This window comes from Prionailurus viverrinus, chromosome B4, assembly GCF_022837055.1.
Source record: "Prionailurus viverrinus isolate Anna chromosome B4, UM_Priviv_1.0, whole genome shotgun sequence".
Classification (NCBI taxonomy): Eukaryota; Metazoa; Chordata; class Mammalia; order Carnivora; family Felidae; genus Prionailurus; species Prionailurus viverrinus.
In genome coordinates, this window is record NC_062567.1 from 35,682,503 (window position 1) to 35,702,213 (window position 19,711).

Consider the following 19,711-nt stretch of genomic DNA (forward strand, 5'->3'; position numbering starts at 1 on the left):
AGAGCCTGCTTGAGATACTCTCTCTAAAATAAATAAATAAATAAATAAATAAACAAACAAATAAGTAACTTTTTAAAAAGCTAGTATCTTATTTGTAACACACACACGCGTGCATACACACACTGCTACATGGTTTTCAAAGGTTGTGCCATCTTATTTGTAGTAAGAACATGCCTAGGCCCGGGAACGCCCACACATCTCACAGATGTCACCTCTCCATGTGACCCTGAGTCATCCTCAATGACACCTGCATCCCCAAGGCACTTTGACTTGGCAGTGTGGCCTGTGAGTGGAGCAGGAGAGCCTTAGACAAAGACTCCGGGAACCTGTGTTCATCCTGGATCTCATTCTCTGCTTTCTCTGAGTAACACAAGTCTGTGGCTTTAGACAGCCCTGGGTTCAAGCCCCAGCTCTGTCCCTTACTACTCATGTGACCCTCAGCAAGGTATGTAACTTCTCTGAGCCACTTTCCTCCTTTGTTAAACACGGGTGATAGGAGTACCTCTTGCAAAGTTGTCCAGAAGATACTAAGACACAGAGCATGTGAAGTGGGTAGCACAGGGCTGGCCCATACTTAGTACTCATTAAGTACTGATTATGTTACTGTTGTTATCACAGAGACAGCACTGTGTCATTCTCTCGCCTGAATGCATGAACTAGGACAGAACTCCTGGGGTAGACATTGTCCCTCTTGCTTCGTGAAATCAGCGTGCTGCAGCAGGGTGGACCCGGGTGCCCAGGGAGGCACCTTGGTTTGGGTAGGCACCTTCTCCCGCAGGCAGGCAGGCAACTGTGGTCACCGGGGCGGCCAGCGGAGTCTTGCTCCTGACCCCTACCACTACCCTGTCCAATAGAGTAGCTGCAAACCACGCGAGGCCATCAAGTGCTTGAAATGTGGCCAAACTGACATGTGTTGTAAGAATAACGTAGTTCAGAAAAAAAGGAATGTCAAATATCTGATTAGCACATTTGCAGATTGCACTTGAAATGATATTTGGTGTGTATCAGGTTTAACAAAAGGTTAATAAAACCAATTTCCCCTGTTTACTTTTTCTGAAATGGCTACTAGAATATTGAAAAGCATTATGTATGGCTCCTGTTATGTGTCTACCGCATAGCACTGGCCTGGCAAGTAAGCTCCATGGAGGCCAAGGCTTTGTGGCTTTGGTTCACAGCTGGGTCCCCAGCACGTGGAACGGGCCCTAAATGAATGAGTGAACCCATAAGTGTGTGAGGCCTCGGGGAGAGCTTTCAAGAGCTGGAGGCCGTGCTTGAGAAGGTGGGGACAGTCCTGAGGCAGTCTGGGGGGGCAGTGTGGGCTTCATACAGGTGAGTAAATGGAGTCTGAAAACAGTATTAAAAACTTGTCCCCAAACAGCCAGATTCAACCCAAGGGCGTCTCAGACCTATGCCCTTTCTACTAAATCCCTTTACCTCCCACAGCAATATAGAGTTGCAGAAAGAAAAGTCGATTTTGGATTTTTTTAAAAAAAGCATACTCCCTCATGTTAGTGCTGATGCCCCAGCATTGGAAAAGTCACTTGGCCTCCTCGGGTGCTGGGCTCATGTCTTTTCCACTCTATAAACCACGAGATGGCATCGATTTCATTTCTTTTTCCCGGTGGGCATAGAGGAGAAATCCCAGCCCAGAAGGTAGTCTCCAAGGCTGAGCCCTAAATATTTTCCCACTCTCCTCTCCACTGTTTGACTCCCAAAAAGGCTCTCCCGCTGAGGTTTCCTCACATCGTCCAAATCAATAATTTGTTTGTTTAAGGGTTTGCTTTGATTTTGCTTAGTTTTAGATGCTTTTCATCAGAAGCCAAAACCTTGCAGACTTTTTCCTTGATCTTGTAATGAAATTCCCTTAGAGATATTTAATTCTAGATAGAGCTTCGGCTATGCCACAAATCTAAGACATCTAAATAATAAACATCCTGCCATCTTCAAATAAAAATCTCAGAAGGCAAAGGGGCTTGTCTCCCTTACATCTGCCTTTACTCTTCCGTTGCCAACTATACCAATGAATTCCCTACATTTTGTTTCAAAAAACGGAAGGTACTCAACCCACTAGCAGCCTCTCATGTTTCCACTCGGGATCCTGATGCTGTGTGAACATTTTCCGCTGCTTTTATGCCGGAGAAACCCTCTTATGTCTCTGCCTTGCTTGCTCTCCCCTGTGGCGCACTGAGCGAATTCCCCTCCTGACTTGGTCCTGGCCTCCCTATCCTCCCTACATGGAGCTTTCCGGAAAAGACCCTGTCTTATTTCCATTTCCAACCCTGGCTCCAAGGGCCTCTCGAATTTTAACCTAAGATAAGAGTTGTTAAGAGCCCAAACGGATTTCTTGGAGATTCCACCCACCTCTCCCCAGCCCGGGGTGAGACGCCAACACTATTTTTGATCAGAAAGGATAAAAAAAGATTTACCAGGCTCAACCGTGTCATTCTACAGCAAGAAAAGGGCCTCTGCCAGGCACCAGGGCCAGTACTGCCTTTTCAGTGCAACCTGACGCACGATGCAGGGCAAACCGAGTTACCCACCCATGTCTCAGCTACCTGTTGAACCGTTATGGATCTCTGTCCCCTTTCCCGCCACCCAGCAGACCAGGGCTTGAGGAATGCACGCTAGTTTTAAACAAGCAGCAAGCACCAGGGCAGTAAATCTGTTTTTTCAAAAATAACAGTGTGCTGCATTCCAAAGCCCAACAAATTCACCTGGTGGGTATCTTCAGCGGACATTTATGGAGGAAGCCCTTAGTGCAAGATGTTGTGTTCCGTAACAGGGATAAAAAGTGAGGAGCATATTATTCGTGCCCTCAAAAGCTCACAGTCTAATGGAGATGGATGTACGTGACAAACTTAAATGTCGGGCAGAATGAGGAAAAGTAGTAAGAAAAGTATGTTTGTGTGTGCACTAAAAAAGGGTGGGAAGAAATACACCCCAATGTTAATGGTGACTATCTCTGTTTATTGGATTTATGGGCCATTTTTTTTCTCTTCTTATACTATCTGCTATATTCTCAGATAGTTCTTTTTATGACAAACACACAGTGCTTCAGGGCGCCTGGCTGGCTTAGTTGGTAGAGCATGTGACTCTTGATATCAAGGTCGTGAGTTCAAGCCTCACGTTGGTTGTGAAGCCTACTTAAAAATAATATGCTGCTTATGAATAAACAAATAAACTATGTTTTTCAAGAAAAAAACCAACACATTATGAAGGATAGTTATTTGGATGATAAATGAAGGCTTTGTGGAGAATAGGGTAAGGACATTGGCCCCGCAGGATAGGTAGAATTGGGTGGTGAGGTTGGGGGAGATGATCTCAGGCTGAGGAGAAGCATGAAATGGCCCCCAGGGCTGAAGCGATGGGGAGGACAATTTGGGAAAATGTGAGTAAGAGGACAGTAGTACAGGCACTCACCTAGAGTGGGAAGTATAGCAGGGGGTCTGGAGGCCTCAAATGCTGTGCCAAGTAGACTCAGTTGCTTATTCTCTGTGTTTCTTTGGCCCTTTGTGTTTGTTGCTAATATACCACTCATCATACCACATTACACATGGCTGTATTCCTGTCTATACCTTACTCAATTTTCAGGTCTCAAAGGTCAGGGATCGTGGCTCATTCATTCTGTAACCATAGCACTTAGCATAACAACTAGCCCATAACAGGAGTCTACAGATGCTCCTTGGATGAACTGAATTCTAAGAGGGTTATTCTTTATTTTGTAGGTAGTAAGGAGTCATCATGAGATCCAGAACCTAACATACTTCAGGCAGTTATTACGTACCAAGCACTATGCTAAGTGCAAAACTATATTGTCTTCGTTGGTCCCACCTATAATCCTGTGTGCTACGTCCACCCTTGTTCACATACAAGGCTCAGAAAGGTTGAGTAACCTGCCTAAGGTCTTACAGCCAGTGGTCAGAGAAGCCAGGAGAGTCTGAAGACGGTGTGGAGGACAGGGTCAAACGGCAACATCACAGAAACAAAGAGACGACACCCGTTCGAGGCTGAAGGGACCTGAGGTAGCCCCGCTGCTCGGAGAAGGGAAGTGAGGAAAATAGAAGGCGGGGTAGGGGAGTCTGGAGGCAGTGCTGAGAATGGAGGGCTGACTGCTCCTGAGCTGCTAAGTGTCCCAAGCACATTTATTATTTCTGATGTCAACAGAGGGACAGACAAGTCCCAATGGGACTTGCCCTGTCCTTGGAAGAGCTCCCACCCATCAGAACAGGGCTTGTGGAAAGAGCTCCTCCCCAGGCAGCCTTCTGACATTTTCCTGTCCACTGTATTTCCCTAAAAGTTCCCAGACTGGGGGGGTAGGGGCCCTTGTTGAGCGTCCAACTTTGGCTCAGGTCATGATCTCACGGACCGTGGGTTCAAGCCCCGCGTTGGGCTCTGCACTGGCAGTGTGGGGCCTGCTTGGGATTCTCTTTCCCCGACTCTCTCTCTCTCTGCCCCTTCCCCATTTGCTGTCCCTCTCTCTCTCTCTCTCTATTGAAATAAATAAATACACTTTAAAAAATGATAAAAAATAAAAAAATAAAAGTTCCCAGCCTGGGACATCTTCATGAACATATCAATAAGGCTGGCCTTGACACAGGTAAATCAATTTCCTCCGCCCAGATGAAAGCCAAGTGGGGAGTCAGGAACGGTGTCCAGTCCCACCTCCATCACTGACCCCCAGACCAGGATTCCTATTGTATGTTCTCACAGACTTCAAGCCCCTCCCTAGCATCTCTCCCCACTGTAATGGATAACTACATGTGTCATCAGTTACCATCTCTTTCCCCTGCTGGACTGTGAGCCCCCCTGAGGCCAGGGCCTGTCCGTCTCAGCCCCAGCGGTCCGCCCAGCACCTCCCTAGAGTACTGAGCACGAGGCAGCTGCAGTGTCTGGTGGGTGGACCGATGGCTGGTTTCTGGGATGCCCTCTCTCTGGGTTGGGACTGTGTGAGAGAAGGCAGCCATGCCCCAGACTTCTCCTCACGGCAGGGATCCTCCAGCAGTGCTGGCCCTCTGGGGGCCACTGTTTCTCCCCACAGTTCACGTGGTCAGTTAGTGTAAGATTTATGCACCCCTCCGCCCACCCCGGGAAAATTCCTCAGATTCCCTTGCAAACAGGAGATGGTGAGCAAGGGAGTGTTCCTCTTTCAAACAGTGATGAAACTGTATATTTGCACTCTGCACACCTCACTGCTCAACTTGGAAACATTTTTCCTGGTCCTCTGCCTCAGGAAGGCGCAGCTGAGTGCCCCTGTGAGACTTGACACCAGCAATGGTCCTTCATCCCTGCCCCCTAACTTTGGCCCCACATCTCACTTGAGGATGGCCCTTCTCCTTCACAATCCATAATGGGCAAGGATGGCCGCTCAGGTTCCTGGAGGCAGGGGGAGGCCGGGGAGGCCCTCTGGCAGGACATCCTGTCCAGAAGATCCCCAAATAACTCCTGAGGCTAACAGCTCCAATCCAACCTGCACCCAGCAGTTTGCAGCCTGTCACTCAACATGAAAACAGTAGCCACTGACTTCACAGTGCCATAGGGTGGTGTCCACAGAAGGAAGTGACCTCCTTCCTTTTAAGACATTCATTCCCAGAAAACGAAATGAAGTTCTTCTGTCCTTTGCTTGTTTCTGGGACAGTGCATAACGTTAACTCCCCAACACAGCTGACAGTTGAAGACTAAGAATAACCGTGGGCTGGTTGCTCCCCTCTGATTCTTCTCTCTGCTTCCAGTCCGGTATCCTCCCCCTCCCCTCCCCTCCAGCTTGGCACTGCAGTCCCTGGATGGTCCTTGCCAGACAGTGTATGATTGCCTCTCCACCCTGAAGACAATTGTACTCAGGTGACCTCTCTGCCCCCACACTACTGGTCCTTCCTGAGTCGGCTGCTGAGAATGCATGAGAGATGCACACACAAGATCCAGCAATGTGATCAGCGAGGCTTGGTCCGGGGCACTCTCGCCCCCGCTCAGCTCCTATGTGCCAGCCACAAAAGTCCGGGAGGACACGGAGTTCACGAGCATTGTCAATGAATGATTTCCCTTGCTTACGTTTGCAGAAAGTAGGGCACGGATCTGTGTTCCATCGTGCGGTGCCCGCGAGATGCCTCTGCAAGACAACAGGCTGGTTAAGGAAGCACGGCTAGCATTACAAGTGGCTTGAGGTTGGCTGCTTTCCTCCCAACGCAGTTGACTGAGGATGGTCCCTCTGGAGATCATCAGAAGTGATGTGACTGCACTTAGGGATCTGAGGTGGGATCAACGTCTAAGACCTGGGCAGATCCAGGTGATGATGGTAGTAATACCACCCACACTTCCAGGGCTGGGAAACAATGGCTTTGTAAAGGAAGCCCCCACTGTAGGGAGCACTTCTGGGGTGGGAAGAGCTGGAGAGTGGAATGGATTCAGTGAAAAATTACACAAATTCACAATAGACACTAGTGTTTAGGCATGTGATCTCAGGCCATACAGGCCTGTACCCTTAAAACATCACCCTGTCACTCCCTCCTCTGAACCCCTCAGTGGTTTCCACATTTGCCAAAGGAGGAGTGAACTCGCTTCCTGAGTTTCTGGGGCTCTTTGTGGTCCTAAGAGGTGCTGCATAGACAGTTCCCTGAAGTAGGACAACCAGCCTGGAGGGGAGGGTGTTTTTCTTAGGAAAAGGAATCATCTACATCCAAGGATTCTCTGGTGGGTTCTCTGAAGAATCCTTTCTACTCTTCCTGCCACCCATCCTCCCTCCAGCCACTCCTTCTCACTCATGTTGCTTCCATATCTAAAACTCTCCTATGTCCCTTCCCTCCTACCAAACGTCATCCACCGTTTAGGCAGGGGCTTTGTCTTCTAGGGCTGCCATAACAAATCATCAAAAGTTAGGTGTCTTGGGGCACCTGGGTGGTTCAGTCAGTTAAGCATCTGACTCTTGATTTCAGCTCAGGGCATGATCTCACAGTTTCATGAGTTCAAGTCCCGCATCAGGCTCCGTGCTGATAGTGCAGAGCCTGCTTGGGATTCTCCCTCTTTCTCTCCCCCTCTCACACTCTGTCTGTCTCTCTCAAAATAAATAAACTTAAAAAAAATTAGGTGTCTAAAAACAATAGAAATGTATTCCCTCATGGTTCTGGAGGCCAAAGGTATTTTTTTTTAAATTTTTTTAATGTTTATTTATTTCTGAGAGAGACACAGACAGAATGTGAGTGGGTTGGGGCAGAGAGAGAGACACACACAGAATCCGAAGCAGGCTCCAGGCTCTGAACTGTCAGCACAGAGCCCAATGTGGGGCTTGAACTCAGGAACTGTGAGATCATGACCTGAGCTGAAGTCGGAAGCTCAACCGACTGAGCCACCCAGGCGCCCCTGGAGGCCAGAGGTCTTAATCCTAGGTGTCCACAGGGCTATGCCCCCTCTGAAGGTTCTAGGGGAGAAATCAGTCCTTCCTTCTTCCAGCTTCAATCTGTGCCTCTGTCCTCTACATGGGCGTCCCTTCTCAGTGTCTGTTCTCTGCGTCTTCTATAAGGACACTTGTCATCAAATGGAGGGCCCACGTGTACAACCCAACACCATCTTGTCTGGAGATCTGTGTCTTTTTTACATCTTCAAAGACCCTTCTTCTGATAGAGTCACATTCGTAGGTCTGGACGTGGACCTATATTTTCACCATTCACCTTACTGCAGGCAGTGATTCTCAGTCTTCATCTGGGAAGACTTAGATTCCAGATGCCAGGGCGGGGTGGGGGGGGGCAGGGGTGGCCTCAGTCCAGAGATTCAGTTTCAAATGACCCTGGGTGGGGTCAATGTGTGAAGTATGTGTGTGGGTTTTTGCTTTTTGTTTGTTTGGGTTTCCCAGTTTCTCAGGAACAACCTGGGAATAACGACCATTTCAAGTGTGGAGGACTCATGCATCTCATCCAAGCAGACACTACGAGGGATACTGACTTTCCTGACTGCTTTCTCCTCCAAGATCATTTCAATGTAGCCTCAGATCAGACTGCCATCTGCTGGTTTTTAAATGTTGCACAGGGGCGCCTGGGTGGCTCAGCCAGTTGAATGTCCAACTCTTGATTTTGGCTCAGGTCATGATCTCATGGTTTGTGAGATCGAGCCCCAAGTTGGGCCCGGTGCTGACAGCACGGAGCCTGCTTGGGATCTTCTCTCTCTCTCCCTCTCTCTGCTCCATCTCCCACTCGTGCTCTCTCTCTCTCTCTCTCTCTCAAAGTAAATAAACTTAAAAAAAATAATAAATGCTGGACAAATGTCAGAGACCTAGTGCTCCACCTTCTCCAATCCACGCCCCATTTTTATAACAAATATTTGCAACCACTCTCTTTACTCCCTGAAACGATACTCCCAGACAAGTGAGTCAACACAAATGCATAATTTAGCTCTAATTGCAATATGCAGGAGAAAAAAAAGGAAAGCAATTTATATTAAAATAATAAATATTTCATTATGTAGGTGTTCATGCATGACTGCATGGGAACACACTAATGAAGCAGTCAATGCTTACACCTGCTTACAATGAATACATCTACATGAGGAGTACGAGGGAATAAAAGACTAAGGGACGACAGAATTTTAAAAATGTTAGGATAAGAAATAACAAACCCACTTACTGGTTTGGATCTGACAAGAGGAAGAAGGAAATAGTCTTAACAGAGGTAGGGATAACAAGTCAGGTGAAATTACTAATGTGAAAGCAGATACAACCAGGAAGGATGCTATTCTTGAGAATGAGTTAAACTTTATATAGTGTCCTAAAAATTCATTATGCTGACATGGCACAGGGCAGTGACAAAGAGTCATGGAAAACACTGTCTCCCATCTGGAAATCCCACCCACAGAGTGGAGGCATACATTCAGTCTTCAGCATTAAAAAAGCTGTGGAAGCAATAGCCTTTTCATTCAGGCAGTGGGAAGAGGAGGGCAGATTGGAAAATGTTGTTTGATAGATCTCAAAGGGAAATATCAAAGTAAGAGTGAAAAAGAAAGGCAACCCCAAAGTAAATCACCGTAATGTGATCCTATCATTGTCCTACGATTATATAGACATATATTAGAATAGAAACTATTTTAAGCTTATTTATTTTGAGGGGGGAAGGGGCAGAGAGAGAGAATCCCAAGCAGGGCTTGAACTCACAAACTGTGAGTCAAATCAAGAGTCAATCAACCCAACCGACTGAGCCATCCGAGTGCCCCGAGAATAGAAACTATTTTAAAAGCAGGTTTTACAAAGGAGTTTATTGACATGGCAATATTTCATGTGCCTCCGCTAATTTAATGATATGTTGCCCTACATCTTCCTGTGTTAGGTGAAGTCCCAAATCTTCTGTTACAAATCTGTAAGTGGTTTCCTTGCTTTTGCAGTAACTACACATTGCACTAAAACCCTTTTCAGTTAAATATATGTTTGGAAATGCTCTAATCTAGACAGAATGCATAGAGTGGGGAAATTATCCAGTCATTTCAAGATTTTGTCTTTATTCCAGTCAGGCTTCTCTTCCCCAGAAACCATCTCCTAAATTACTGGGTTTTTGGCATAACGTCTCTGAAAACTTCTCAGTATTACATGTAGAAAAGTATGACTGATTTGTATTTGTTTGGGGTTGAGTTTGACAGGGCAGGTGACGATTCTTCACTGATGGGGTAGCACCCTCAGCCCCCACACGGTAAATTGCAGGGCCCTTGTCAGGGGATGTAGCAACTCAAAGCCATCCTTACAGATTTACTAAATGCCTTCTGGGGCTTCCATCCTCAAAGCACTGTGGTCCCTGGGCCAGAAGCAGCATCTGGGAGTCTGTTGGAAATGCAGAATCTGAAGCCTTGAACTAGACCTATGGGTGGGAATGTGTGTTTTAACAAGTTCCCCAGGTGATTCAAAGGCACACTGAACGCCTGGGAAGCACTCCTCTGGGGGGCAGTGCTGACCCCATTAGAAATACTGACCAAACCCAACCTTACCGGTGTCTCCAATGAGCCCACCAAGGTCAAAGGTCGGTCACCTGTATTTTTTGCTCCTCTTCCTGTCACTGAGTTACTTGAGGACAAGACGGGTTTGGGATTCTTCTCTCGGATCTGCACGCAGCCACCAGCACAGAGACACATACACAGCTGTGGCCCTAAAAAATCCCATTGTCTGTATTCCCTCAGGGCTGAATCCTCCTTTTAACCAGAAAAAAAACAAGTTCCATTACTCCTCCATAGAAGCACAAGCAATAGATCCCCAGCACTCACTGGGACTGAGTTTCAACACCGGTGTTTTGTAAATTTCACTGCCAGCTTGCCTAAGACCAGTTTTTGAATGAAGAGCAACTGTCTCCCTCCCCACTCCCTCTGCCAGTAAGCTGCTGTGGTGGGCTTCACTCTCAGAGAAAGAAGAAATAAAAGCAACCCTCCCACCCCAGTTGTTCTATGATAACTACAGAGATGACAGATGCTGTTGCATGCAGACTCAGGCAGAAGATACATAAATAGCAACATGAAAAAGCAGGGAAAGGAGCTTCCCTGTGACAAGAGGCTCCAGTGGGAGATCCTTTTGCTGAGGTGTGATTTAAAAGGTCAGATTCAGGGGTGCCTGGGTGGTTCAGTCAGTTAAGTATCCTAAGAGTCCAACTTTTGATTTCAGCTCAGGTCATGATCTCAGGATTCGTGAGTTTGAGCCCCACACTGGGCTCTGTGCTGACATCACAGAGCCTACTTGGGATTCTGTCTCCCTCTCTCTGCCCCTCCCTGTTTGTGTTCTCTTTCTCTCTCAAAAATGGATAAACAAACTTTAAAAGGTCAGATTCATATGTGGAACTTGAGAAACTTAACAGATGAGCAGGGGGAAAGGGAAGGGGAAAAAATAGTTTCAAACAAAGAGGGAGGCAAACCATAAGAGACTCTTAAATACAGAGAACAAACTGAGGGTTGATGGGGGAGGAGGGGAAAATGGGTGATGGGCATGGAGGAGGGCACTTTTTGGGATGAGCACTGGGTGTTGTATGTAATCAATGAGTCACAGGAATCTACCCCCAAAGCCAAGAGCACACTGTATACACTGTTATGTTAGCTGACTTGACAATAAATTATATTTTTTAAAAAAAGTGTGTTAAAAAAAAAAAAGGTCAGATTCAGTGACCTACGAACTCCTGGCCCATCCCCCCCCATCCTATCCAGTGGAATGCTAACCCCCTGAGTGAGTGTCCCAGCTGGGGGTGAGGGGAGGCCAGCTGAGCCACCAGCAGAATGGCCAAGCATGAGAAAAGCTGAGCTGGGAGCAGCAAAGGGGAGAGGAGACTTCCTTCAACCCACCTTTCAACCCAAGCCCACAGCCTACAGAGCTGCAGTCACCATCAGCTTCATCCCCCACCCCCTGCTGTGGGCAGAAGGATGGCTCAATACCTTAGCCCACAGTCTCCACTTCCGGACCCTCACTTCCTTCCTTCATCAAGCAATGATAAAGACCCAAGGCAACTGGAAACCACCTACCCTGTTCCCCCACTGCAGTGAATTCATTTCTTTGATCACATTCAGGCCCCAGCCTGACACATCATGCCATTCCAATACCACATTTCCCAGGTGGCACAGCAGCTTCCTGTTGACATGTCCTAACTGGGCTCCAAGGACCAGGGTGTGGCTCACCCCTCTTATCTCTCACATCTAGCACCGTACCTCACATTCAGAAGTCATACTGTAAATATTTGGGGACTGAAAGAGTAAAGGGGGCAATAGGGCCAATTACAGTGCAACAGACCAAAAAGGCTGAGCCATCACCTTTGTTAGGAGAACAAAAACGCATTCTCATTATAAGCCTTCTTTGGGGCATGTCACCAACTGGCCCATTTTCAGAGCTGTTCTCTTACCTCTGTCATGACCATCATCACCATGCCACCACTAACAGCAAACTTAAAAGGTAAAAGGTATAACTGTAAATCACACTTTTTTTAAAACCCTGGAGGCAGTGTAATATATTAGTTAAAGCATCAGGTTCTAGAGGCAGAGAAATTTGTAGGTTCAAATACTCCTTCTACAAAGCACAAGTCATGAATCTTTGTCAAATGATTTCACTCTGATACTGTTTCCTTGTCTATAAAATGCAAATGGGAATCCCACATCCTCATGGGGTTCTGGTGAGACAGTACATGTGACAGAATGAGCCTTTTGACTGTCATTTGACATTTTTATCCTTGGTCCCCAAGCAGCCACCCAGGCTGTGCTAAAACAAATAGTGAGTAGGGTTTCTTCCCTTCCACTCTGGGATAAAATGGCATGGACATAACAAGGCAAGGCTGCACACCCAGGTGCCTGGACAAGTAACACAGGAAAGCGCACTTGTCATGTGCAAATGAAACAGAATCACATCCACACAGAAATCTACCCTCTTCTTCTCTTCTTGAAAAAGACTCCCTTTGGGGGGGCGCTTGGAGGGGTCAGTTTGTTGAGCCTCTGACTCTTGATTTTGGCTCAGGTCATGATCTCACGGTTCATGTGATCAAGCCCCATGTCAGGCTTCGTGCTTAAGATTCTCTCTCTCCCTCTGCCCCTCCCTACCCTCCAAAAAAGAAAAAAAAAAAGAAGAAGAAAAAGAAGATGACAAATTGGGGGGTGGGGATAAGGGTTGGGAAAATGTCCAAACCAATGGTCAGCATATGGTTATCAGAACCCAGTGTTTCCAGTCCCCTTGACAATTCATAGACATTTCAGAACTTTTAAGGTACATTTAGGTACAATACAAAATGGCAATTCTACCCATTGCAGCATTACTTGTAATAAATGCCAAATGACTGAAAACAACCTGTGTCCATCAGCAGGGGATTGGTTGAGTAAATTAGGGTACATCCCTACAATGAAGTACTATGCCCCTTTTAAAAAAATTATGGGAAAGCTCTAAACATACTAATAGAAAAAGAGTGCCAAAATAAGTGAAGGGAAAAAAAAAAACAAGGTTAAAAAGAAGTGTGTATAGTGAGAAAAAACAGGATGGAGACATAAGATATATTTTTAATGACTTGTATTTGCAAATTGAAACTCTAGAAGGATGTATAAAACTAATAAAAGGGGGGGGGCACCTGGATGGCTCACTCGGTTAGGAGTCTGACTCTTGATTTCAGCTCAGATCATGATCTCATGGTTTTGTGAGATCAAGTCCCACACCTGCTTGGGATTCTCTCTCTGTTAATATTCACCCCTAGCCTTTGTGTGTTTCTATCTTGTCACCCTGAATGAGCTCACTTAGTGTTCCAGGGTAAATTCCAATAAAGACATGGTGAAGCCCTAACCCCTAGGACCTCCAGTGGGAGCTGATTTTGAAACAGGGTCATTGCAGATGTCACTAGCTAAGATGAGGTCGTACTGGAATAGGGTGGGCCCCTAATCCAGTATGACTGGTGTATTTATAAGACAGTCACATGAAGATAGACACACAGGGATAAAGCCATGTGACAACGAAGATGGAGCATGAATTATGTGGCTACGAGCCACAAAATGCTAATGATTGCGAACAAACGACCAGAAGCTGGGTAGAGGCATGGAAGGATTCCCTTACAGGTTAGGGAGGGAGCATGGTCTTGCCACACCTTGACACTGGGTTTCAATCCCCCAGAACTCTGATATAATAAATTTCTGCTGTTTTAAGTCACCCTGTTGGTGGTACTTTGTTATGGCTGCCATAGGAAATAAATACACTCCGGCCAGCTCAAGTGACAGAGCCATCTGACACTGTTCCATCTCAGTAGGGGCTCGGTAGACACAGAGGGCAACTCTGTCCCAGTGAATGAAAACTTTAGGACCTTGGCTGATCAAGTTTTATTGCATAGGTATGCAACAAAAACTCAGTTGGTCAATAATCACTGAGTACTGACCTTGTGAAGGTCACAGGAAAAAGAAAATGTTCTCTATCTGCCCTCAGGGAGTTGACAATGTGATTGAAGATGTCAGACAGACACAAAAAATATAATACATATATATATATATAGAGAGAGAGAGAGAGAGAGAGACAGAGACAGAGACAGAGAGACAGAGAGAGAGAGGGAGACACACACACATGCACATTATATACATATATATACACACATACACATTATATACATATATAATACATATATGTAATATAACACAATACATTTCATATCGGCCAAATAACCATGATCTCACCCCCCAGTGGATGCCACAGAAGTCACTCTCAACTAAATCCCACTGGACTGCTGTCTGGCCTCAATCTTCCACCGTATTTCATTTTAGCTGCTCCTGACATGTGTGTCCGGAAGACCTGGGAAAGTGTTGGAATGTCAGGCTAGTAGACAATTTCTAGAAGCTGTCACCACTGCTCCTGGCCTAAAGCCCAAACCTCTTGCCCACTGCGGATGCCCACTGCTGTCCATGATCACTGTCTGCTACCCCTCAGTTTCTTATCAGCTCTCTTTTCCTTTTCAAAGAGGAAGACCATGAACAATAAGCCTATTCTACACTTATCTACAAATCTGATATGCAAGAAACACAAAATCCAGGTAGTCTGGGGTCTGCTTTGGCAGGTCACCTAGAAGAGGTTTTAAGAGGGGCTATAGAAAATCAGAGACCCTTAGCAAAGATACTGTCGTCTGCATCATCACTCAGAACCTTTGCTTATTTGTCCCAACCCCCTGGCAGGTTCCCACTATACCTGCCTCTAGGAACCTCCGGTCCTTACCAGAAGGAAGCCTTGCATCCGCTTCCACGCCTGGGGTCGGGGAGGCAGCACACGGGACTGAGCTCTCCTGGAGCTCTCTCTGAAGCCCAGGCCTCCGGGTTGGGCTGCTCTGAGACGAACAGACGTGGCCGTGGGAGTGCCAGGTGGACACCCAGGCAGGGCTCATGAGGAAAAGTGGCAAGTGGCTGAGGCTCCACCCTTGACAAGCAGCCTGATGACCTGACTTTGGCTCCAGGCCAGTCCCCTGAGGGGCAGCTGTGGTCAGGGTATGACCTGCAGGTCGAACAGACAGAGGAAAGGTCTCTTCACTTTGACTTCATGTAATTCATTATAGATTCTCAGACTAGAAAAGGCCTTTGAAGTCACTTAATTTTTAGCCTGTTGCTTATCAAATGAACTTCCAGATGGGCTTTGAGTCTGGCTTTGAAGCAGACACCACTACTTGCCTCAGCAACATCCATCTCTCCCTTGCTCCTTTCCAACAGAACTCCAATTGTGCTACCACTCAGCATAGGCAACCTATGCCCAGCTCAGGGGCCCTATCCAGTCAGAACACATGCAGGCCCCTTGCCTGTGGGCAAGTTAGGGATGGGTATGTCACTCCCTCTGGTCACGGAAACATGAGAGGGGTCTCCTGAGGATGTTTCTGGAAATGTTTTCCTGGCTCTTAAAAAGAGAGATGCAGCAACCTCTTCCTCTGCTGGATGTTGTCTTGTCCAGCCACACGGTGACCTTCTGCAACCACGTTGTGACCATAATGCATAAGCATAAGGGAAGAATGGCGAAAGAAAGAACCCAGGTCCTTGATGATATCATTGAACCAGCCACTGGACTAATCAGCCCTGATGTCACTCCCCCACCCCCAGACTTCTCATTATACAAGTAATAAATACCCCTGTTGTTTATGTTCACTGAAATGGGTTTTGGAGTTTTGTTTTTACTGCCTACACCTAAGATGATCCTAAGTGATGTGCGTTCAGACATTCCTGGAACCACAGGACCATATTTCTGAAGCACAATCTCACCATACTGACTATAGCTTCCCAAACTTCCACATCATTCTCTTCCCACCTTTTCTTTTTTATTTATTTTTGAGAGAGAGAGAGAGTGCAAGCAGAGGAGGGGCAGAGAGAGAGGGAGACACAGAATCTGAAGCAGGCTCCAGGCTCTGAGCTGTCAGCACAGAGCCCAGCAGAGGGCTCAAACTCATGGACTACGAGATGACGACCTGAGCTGAGGTCTACAATTAACCGACTGAGCCACCCAGGCACCCCATCTTCCCACCTTTTCTTGGTAGTCCATCATCTTCCCAGACTTGACACATTTGACCATCTTTTCAATACAGTAATCAATTCTACAGTATATGCCAATTTGGTTATTTAATTAATTAGACATTTTGAGTTCCCTATGATGTTTCAGACAGGGACTCAAAAATGAAGCCTTGAGGGGTACCTGGTGGGTAAGACCCACCCCTGGCAAGGAGGTTAAGTGCCATGTGGCAAGCACATGGTAGGATGTGCACACTGGGCATGGAAGACCTCGGGGTAGGCAGTGCTAGCAAAAGCACCGCGGAAAAGAAACTAATTCCTGAGGGAAGAGTAGAAGATGGTGAGCAGAAAGACCTTCACAACCAAGGATACGAATAATGATGAAAATATAATAAACAATGATGGCGGCGAACATTTCCTGAGCACTTACAGCAAACCAGGCACTGACTGTTTTTAGTGCTTTCTGAGTATTAACTCAGTTAGTCCTCCACCAAAGCCTATCAGGTAGCTCATATTATTAGCCTCATTTTATGGAAAAACAAAGTAAGGTGTGGAGAGGCTGATATAGGAAGTGAGTGGCAGAGGCAGGATTTCATTGCTGGCGCCAGTGCTCCCAGGCTCATACTCTTGACTCGTCTACATCAGTGATTCTCACAATGGTCACCAGAACAACAGCACCAGAAGCCCCTGGGAACCTGTTACAAATTCAGATCTTGGGCCTCATTTCAGACTTACGGAATCAGAACCTCTGGAGGTGAGATCCAGCATGATGTGTTTAATAAGCCTTCTGTGTCATTCTGGAAGCCCCATAATGTTTGAGAACCCCTGATTGACACCATAAACACATGATGAGAAAGGATGTCGTGTTCAGAATGTTCAGAGGAAGAGGGATGTTGGGAACAGAAGCAAAGTCAGCAGGGAAAATGGGGTAAATCTGAAGAACTCTGCATATTAGCCTAAGGAGAATGGGCGTTATGGTATAGGCATTTTGAATGAAGGTGGGAGGTGAGGCAGAGAAGTGGCATGATTGAGCTTTGTTCTTTGGGGCAAGATCTCTTCACTGGTGTTAGGAATGAACCGGAGGAGAAATGGCCAGAAGGTGGAAGCCCAGGTAAGAGCAGGGGTTGCACTAAGCTGGTGGTAGTGCACAGAAACAGGGATGCAAGAGGAGAACGTAAGAGACAGGTTGTGATAACGGCTGGACATGGGATACAGTGTTGGCAGTTATCCAGGATGCCTCCACAGCTTCTAGCTTCAGAAGTTAGGTCGGTGGAGAAAGTGTTTAGCTAGACTGGAAATGCTGGAAGAGGAACAAGTTTGGCAGGGAAGATAATTAAGTACATTTAGGAAACGTGAATACTGAGGTATCTGTGGCATATCGGGATGAAGGCATTTCAAAATACAATGAGAAAGAAGGATCTGGTACTCAGGGGTGGGGTCCAGGCTGGACACATAGGTTTGGGGTTCACCTGAATAAATGTGATACCTGAGGCCACGATAAAGTTAAGGCTGATCACAGATTGTGTAGGAAGGAAAAGAGTGAAGGTTGGATTCATGCAGGATGCTAACATTTAAGGGACTCTGGAGCAAGTGAGCAAAGGAGACTCAGAAGAAGAACTTAGAGAGGCAGAAGAAAACAAAGGAAAGAATGTTGTCTCAGAATCCAAGGACGAGAAAAGTTGGAGAATGTCTAAAGAAGCAGAGAGTTGACAATGGCTTCCAATAAGGAAGTGTCAAGTGTCAAGACTGAGAAGAAAGACTGGATTTAGCAATGGGGAGGTCACAGGTGAACTCAGAAAGAGCAGTCCCAGTGGAGGGATAGAGGCAGAAGCCAGATTCGTTCATAGACTTATTCTCTAGAGAAGCAATATCTACCATACTCCAGCCAGGCGTTGTACTTATGTTGGAGATATAGTGACAAGCAGGACACACATGAATCCAACCCCCAGCAGGTGGTGAGGGAAGACACACAATGAACAGACATGACAAAAATAATGATGGAATCACAAGTGAGGGAAGTGGCTCTGATGAAGACATGAAGACATACAGAATGCTTGCTCTAGGGAGTGGAAAGCAACAGCACTAGCAGAGACAGAAGATGAGGGAAAGGAAGGGACGTTTAAGGTGAGTTCCTCAAGACGAACAGGAGTGAGCCAGGGTTAGAGGATGGAAAGCGGGGACAAGGAGCAGCCCCTGCAAACACCCTCAAGGAGAAAGAGCTCTCATGTGTTCAAGAAATGGAAGGAAATGGAAGTGAAGAGAACAATTTTAACATGGCAGGGAGTGGCCAGGAATGCGGGATGAAGGGGCTCTGGGGGCCGGGTTAGGGATCTGGGACTTCATCCAAGCAGTTTTAGGAAATCACTGATATTGTAGTCTAAAAGTTTGGGACAGTCACAATCTGATTTGTTTTTTAAAAGATAACTTTGGCCAACTTGTGGGGAATAAAATGGGTAAGGGAAAGATGGAATGGGGAGTGGATGTACCAAAAGCAGGTGGGGGAATATTATAGTCCAGGTGAGAGATGGTAGTGTCCTGGACCAAGGTGGGAGATTCTAGAACTTCTTAGAAGGTGGGATCAGGAGGACTGAGGGATTGGATATGGTAAATAGGGAGAGGGGTTGAGGCCAGCTTGTGCTCTATGGTCCTCTCTACGTCCATTTTGGATACCCCCAGAGGATCACTGAGCTGGAGTAACATGTGTCCCTGAATTCCAAACAGAGACAAGACCAAGCCCCAGTGGCTCTCCATGACTCATAGCAGCAATTGGGAGACAAGTCTTACCAGCCTCCTCTCCTCAGGGTGCCTCTAACCCCTTAGAGATAAAATGATCCCTCAGATAGGAGGTCTCTTGAAAACCTCCTCACCTTGTTTGCTTGTACTACTTCTGGGGTCATGTCCTTGGGGGGTGGGGCACAGAGCAGAACAAGCCTCCATCACTCTACCACTTGGGCTGGAAAGCCATGCTGGCTGGCTTCTCATTAAGGCATACATGCACTGTTCAGGGTGTTCATAAACTACATTCAGTACAGTGTGGACAATTCTAGGTCCCAGAGGCCAATCTCCATTGGGTTACTCTTCCCACTCATAATATGCCATTTTATTTATTTTTTTTTTTAGGTAGGCTTTGCACCCAGCGTGGAGCCCAACACAAGACTTGAACTCACAACACTGAGATCAAGACCTGAGCAGAGATCATGAATTGGACGCTTAACTGGCTGAGCCACTCAGGTGCCCCAATTTTGTCAATTCTTTTTAACAGAATTTCTTTCTTCATATATACATAATTTATTGTCAGGTTAGCTAACATACAGAGTACACAGTGTGCTCTTGGCTTCAGGAGTAGATTCCCATGATTCATCACTTACATACAACACCCAGTACTCATCCTAACAAGTGCCCTCCTCAAATAAATATTCTAAACTTCTTTTTCTGGCATTATAGTAGGCTAAGTACTTTGACCACCACCACCCCCCCCCCCACCCCTGCACTAAAAACAACTGAAAAATCTTGTATAAAATACATTTAAAAAAAAAATATCTCTAAGAGCACGATGAGCTGGCAAGAGAAGAAGGAATTCACTGGTCAGGGACTTCTGCAGATAATGGAATATCTAGGTTCTGATTATAATAATGGCTATAATGTAATCAAAGAAATTAAAGACAAGCTTAAAATTATGTACAAGGAACAACAGCAACAAATTGCGAGAAATAATGAAGAATATATGGGGAAAATGGACCAAAAGGAATTTTTAGAAGTAAAAATAAATAACTAAAATCACAATCTG

General features: G+C 46.3%; 1 protein-coding gene across 10 annotated transcripts in view; it reads right to left on the reverse strand.

Moving 5' to 3' along the window:
* The window catches only part of CRACR2A (calcium release activated channel regulator 2A), a 136,406-nt gene that overhangs the window by 101,240 nt on the left and 15,455 nt on the right, over positions 1-19,711 (reverse strand). For 7 of the 10 annotated variants that reach the window (XR_007153947.1, XR_007153948.1, XM_047866683.1 and 4 more), the window contains exon 2: positions 14,657-14,929. The exons of 2 other annotated variants lie outside the window; for them this stretch is intronic. The gene's annotated coding sequence lies outside the window, so the exon portion shown is untranslated. Of the gene's footprint in view, positions 1-14,124; positions 14,240-14,656; positions 14,930-19,711 lie in introns of all 10 variants that reach the window. One more of the 10 variants, XM_047866687.1, reaches the window with a different exon arrangement.